Genomic DNA, 5,677 nt, shown 5'->3' with positions numbered 1-5,677 from the left:
AAATATATAAATGGGGTATCGCGTACCTTGACTTTCCTCGAGCTGCCTCTTCACGAGGCCGAGCTCTCCCTCGGTCCGCTCCAGGTCCTGCTTTAGTCCAAAGACCTCCGCAGTACGAGCGGCAGCGGCCAGCAGCGACGCCTGCTTATTCACATATATATTTTCTATTAGACTCCTGCAAACATTATTTGATCCTCTGTTCGGCGTTTCTTTCGAAACACCAAACAGAGCATCAGGGGCTACTGTCTATAATGTTGTGATATGCGTTTATAGTTTTCTTACTTACCTCAAAGCCTGTTAAAAGGCTGGCGCAGGCTTCGGTCAATCCGCTTTTGGTAGACCGGACCTTCTCAATCACCGTACTCATAAGAGTACAGTGTTCTTCATCAATGGAAGTGCTGCGAAGCGCTTCCAGCAAGTTTTCCGGTGTCTCTGGATGAACAGAGGTCGCCGGTACAGGCGGCTCGCCCTCCTTAGAGAGAGGTTGCCTGCCTAAATTCGGAACCATTGGGTTTCCGGAGCCGTATTCGGCTGGGGGCCAAACCGGCTGCGGCCCCCATTATCGGAGCCCATGGGGGTCTCCCCCCCCCCCCCGTGTGCCCAGCGACTGGGATTTCGCCTGATGGCGTCTCCGAAACTGTCTCCCCTTGGCCCGGTATCCTTCGAGACAACACCTCGGTGTCGTCCGTGGGCTTGGGGGAGGAGGTTGTCGGAAGTGAATCGCTGTTCATCGCCGACGGGTCCAGAGGCCCCTCCGAAGAGGAGGATACCTCGATGTGGGATTTGGCCAGACTGCAGGTGCACATTTGGCATAATAAGAAGCGATAAAGCAAACACACCGGGAGTACTATTATGTCCGGATACTTACGACTTGGCCAGGGGCTTGTCCCTGGGCTCCCACTCCTCGCCGCTATTGGTGGCTGCGGTGGAGTGGTCCGGAAGAAAGGTTTTCCCCTTCTTGGACACTTTGGCCTCCCCATGCGGGGCGACCTTCCTCTTCTTTCTCCCCCGGTGGGGGGTGGATTTCCTCCTCCTCCTCCTAATCTTCGATGGAGGAGTGCGTCTCGGTGTCCTCGGACGTCACGTCCGAGGCAACCTTGCGTCGGAGACCTTCTCTGGTCCCCGCGGTCGTCTTCTTGGCCTTCTTCTCCGGCACCTCATAGGGCACCAGAAACAACATCTTCGTTAGAAGATCCGATTCTGGATCTTCAGGTAGCGGAGCCGGACAGTCAATCCGCTCCGCTATCGCTACCCAGGCCTGTAAAAATGGCATGGAGGCTTAGATTCCTCCCACGGATGTGCTGGTAAAAAGCACATCTTACAAAATATGAAAACTCACCGGATTGGCTGGGCATTTCGCGCTGAGTCTACGATCTTCGGTTATGGGTGGTGGTACCTCGTTGGCCTTGAAGAGCACCTTCCAAACGTCTTCGTGCGTCGTGCCGAAGAGCTCTCGCAGCGTCTGGTGTTCGGCCGGGTCGAACTCCATCAGATTGCAAGCCCGTCTCTGACACGGAAGAATTCGGCGGAGGAGCATGACTTGAACCACGTTGACGAGCTTGATCGTTTTGCCTATCATATTTTGGACGCAGGTCTAAATTCCGGTCATTTCTTCCGCGGAGCCCCAGGCTAATCCCTTCTCTTTCCAGGAGATGAGCCGCATGGGGATGCTAGATCGAAATTCAGGAGTCGCCGCCCAATTGGCGTCGCGTGGCTTGGTGATGTAGAACCACCCCGATTGCCACCCTTTCACAGTCTCCACAAAGGAACCTTCAGGCCAGGTGACATTGGGCATCTTGCCCACCATAGCGCTTCCGCACTCCGCTTGTTGGCTGCCCACCACCTTTGGTTTCATGTTGAAGGTCTTTAGCCATAGGCCAAAGTGGGGCGTGATGCAGAGGAAGGCCTCACACACGACAATAAACGCCGAGATGTTGAGGATAAAGTTGGGGTCTAAATCATGGAAGTCCACCCCGTAGTAGAACATTAGTCCGCGGACGAACGGGTGGAGGGGGAATCCCAGCCCGCGGATGAAATGAGAGAGGAATACTACCCTTTCCTGGGGTTTAGTGGTAGGGATGATCTGCCCTTCAGCCGGAAGCCTATGCGCGATGTTGGCGGACAGGTATCCGGCCTCCCAAAGCTTCTTGATGTCCTCCTTCGTGACAGAGGAGGCCATCCACTTGCTCCTGCTCCAAACATGTTCGGAAAGATTTTGCAGAGAAGGAGAAAGCTTGGGCATTGGAGCTCGAGAGTGGACGAGCAGAGGAAGAAGAAGGCGTGGGTGAAAAAAGGGGAATCCTTGTCTCCTTATAAAGGCTGCAGGGGTCGTGCGCCTCCCCACTTGCCCTAGAAACTCGCTTATTCCCCAAGTGCCATGCTAATGGCGCGGTTAGGTTATCCACACCCGTATTGATGAGAATCTCGTGATAAGGGGACATGATCTCTGCTTCGACAAGACGTGCCAGTAAAACCGCCTCGCAAGATGTGCAGTAGCTGGTTGAGAAAAACGGTTCGAATAATGACCGGGTCGTGGCGTGATGTCACGCTATGAAAAAGTTGTCAGCAGATTAGATTTGTGGAATATTGTGCTCTCTATGGTGGTATGTGGAATTTGTTTTGCAGAGCCGGACACTGTTCTAGTGTTCAAGATCTTCTTTGGAGTATTCGGAGAAGGAACCCGCCTTGCAATGCCGAAGACAATCTGTGCGCCGGACTCATCGTCATTGAAGCCTGGTTCAGGGGCTACTGAGGGAGTCCAGGATTAGGGGGTCCCCGGATGGCTGGACTATATGCTTATGTCAGACTGTTGGACTATGAAGATACAAGATTGAAGACTTCGTCCCTTGTCCGGGTGGGACTCTTCTTTGCATGGAAGGCAAGATTGGCAATTCGGATATATAGATTTCCTTCTCTGTAACCGACTTTGTGTAACCCTAGCCCCCTTCGGTGTCTATATAAATGGGAGGGTTTAGTCCGTAGGACAAGAACAATCAGAATCATAGGCTAGCTTCTAGGGTTTAGCCTCTACGATCTCATGGTAGATCAACTCTTGTAATTCTCATATCATCAAGATCAATCAAGCAGGAAGTAGGGTATTACCTCCATAGAGAGGGCCCGAACCTGGGTAAACATTGTGTCCCCCGCCTCCTGTTACCATTAGCCTTAGACGCACACTTTGGGACCCCCTACCCGAGATCCGCCGGTTTGGACACCGACACCTAGCACCGTTACGTGTCATGTCATGCATCGTCATGCATCTGTTTACATTGTATTCATTGTTTCTTCCCCCCTCTTCTCTCCGGTAGATTACGAGATTGACACTGCTGCTAACTCGATCGAGTATGGTGTTGACGACCCGTCCTTCTCTACCAAGCTTCTAGGCAAGCAAACCCCCCTTGATCAACCTGATATCGCCCACTCTCTTCTATCTTATTCTTGCATTAGGTTTGCTACTATTGTTGATTCGATAGCTCTTATTCTATTGCATAGCCTGTCATTGTTGCTACTGTTGTTACCTTTACCTGCAATCCTAAATGCTTAGTATAGGATGCTAGTATTTCATCAGTGGCCCTACATTCTTGTTCGTCTGCCATGCTATACTATCGGGTCGTGATAACTCGAGATGTGATCACGTGTATATACTATGTATATTACACATGGCACATGTTGTGACTAAAAGCGGGTCGGCTCGTAGACTACCCGCAAGTGATTCAGATATGGTGGCTAAAAGGATAGGTGGTTCCATCCACTTAGTGGTGGACTTGGGTTCCTGACGGCCCCCGAGTGTTACTTTGAGGCAGAGCGACAGGGCGGGTTGTGTCCACCTAGGGGAAAATCATACAAGCTTTATATTACAAGCCAGGGGCCTCGAGGGCTTTATATTATAAGCCAGGGGCCTCGAGGGCTCGAATACAAGCTTGATACACAAGAGTCAGCGGAAGCAACAATATCTGAGTACAGACATAAGTTAAACAAGGGTGCCTTAAGAAGGCTAGCACAAAAGCAACAACGATCGAAGAGGCAAGGCCTCCTGCCTGGGACCTACTAACTACTCACGGTCGTCGGTGGCCTCCGCGTAGTAGCATCCATCGTCGGTGGCATCTAGCTCCAAGGGTCCACCATCTGGTTGCATCAACCGAAAAGAAGAAGGAAGGGGGAAAATGGTAGCAAAGCAACCATGAGTACTCATCCAAAGTACTCGCAAGCATGAGATCTGTACTAAATATGCATTGGTATCAAATGGAAGGGTTGTATCTGTGGACTGAACTACAGAATGCCAGAATAGAGGGGAAGGCCTAGCCTATCGAAGACTAGCATCTTCAAGCAGCTCGAAGCATCTTGCAGCCTGTGGAAGAGTAAAGACTAGTAGTTTATAATTATCAAACATGTTGTAACATTAATGCCCAGAGATCCCTCCTCGACTCCCTGCGAGAAAGCAATCTCGGAGCCACATATCCATCACATAACTCAAGTATCCATTTCTAGTTATATAAGATCTAGATACAAGTCTGAACGTCCATTATCGTCGACACGGTATTCGAATATATATCTTCCCTGCAGGGGTGCACCACGTTACCCAACACGCTCGATCACTCTGGCCGGACACACCTTTCTGGGGTCAATGCCCGACCTCGGAAGATCAATATGTCACAGCCCTATCTAGGCTCAGCAGAGAGGTCCCCGTCGGTCTACATCCTAAGCACTCCGGGGTCTGGGCCCATCGCCCGTTGCACTCCGGGTCATTGTGCGCAAGGGGATACCAGCACCACCCGTGAAGTGGATGGCATGATCCGGCCCGGCAACAATGCTGAACTGGACGTCTGACAAAGCTTCGGCTGATACTGCGATGTCGAGGCCCATATCTATTCTTGCGTGGTGGTTAGTGCGTAAAGGATAGAGGCCAACTCAGAACAAATACCCAAACCTGTTAGTGCATTGGGGGCTCACGGAAACGAGCAGAGACTCATGATAATGTGACCCCGTCGCCCCATCTAGTGGACTTACGGCAAGGGCCTAGACTGCCTGGCCGTGCCACGTGGAAAACTCGCGGGTGCTCTATTGGCCCGCCCGACTTTCACATCAACTCGCGGGTACCCCTCAGGGCCGACCCGACTTCATCAATGGTCTCAAGTAAAGACAAGGTAACCATGTGTCCAAACATCATGGGGAAAACCCGAGGAATCACCCCCGGTGGATTCCACTTGATGTAATCATCAAGGTGAACGTAAGAGGAACCACCCTCGAGGTTCACACTTGAGGTGTTGCACGACAGAGACGTATCAGGAATGGTGAAGGAGGAACCACCCTCGATGACCACGACCGAATAGCTACACTACAGAGATCTCATCAGGAGTGATGTATGAGGTTCCACCCTCGGCACTCGATGGTAACTCTGCAGAGTCGAGCAACAAAAAGGGGCGTGATGTGATGTAAGGTGTTGGGCTCTGGTCGTCGATCACGTCGATCGAGGTGTTGATGATGAAGCAGGGGCAACAAGGACAAGTGGGGGTCACTGATGGATCACTAGCCAACCTATACTAAGCAGTTTAGGCTAAGCAGGTAGGTAACAATAGCAGGTACAAAAGCGGGCTATGCATCAGAATAGGAGCAATCAATTACAGTAGCAAAATATAATGCAAGCATGAGAGAATGGAATGAGCGATATCGGGATGAT

Source organism: Triticum dicoccoides, chromosome 7B (assembly GCF_002162155.2).
Source record: "Triticum dicoccoides isolate Atlit2015 ecotype Zavitan chromosome 7B, WEW_v2.0, whole genome shotgun sequence".
Classification (NCBI taxonomy): Eukaryota; Viridiplantae; Streptophyta; class Magnoliopsida; order Poales; family Poaceae; genus Triticum; species Triticum dicoccoides.
This window is presented reverse-complemented; position numbering follows the sequence as displayed.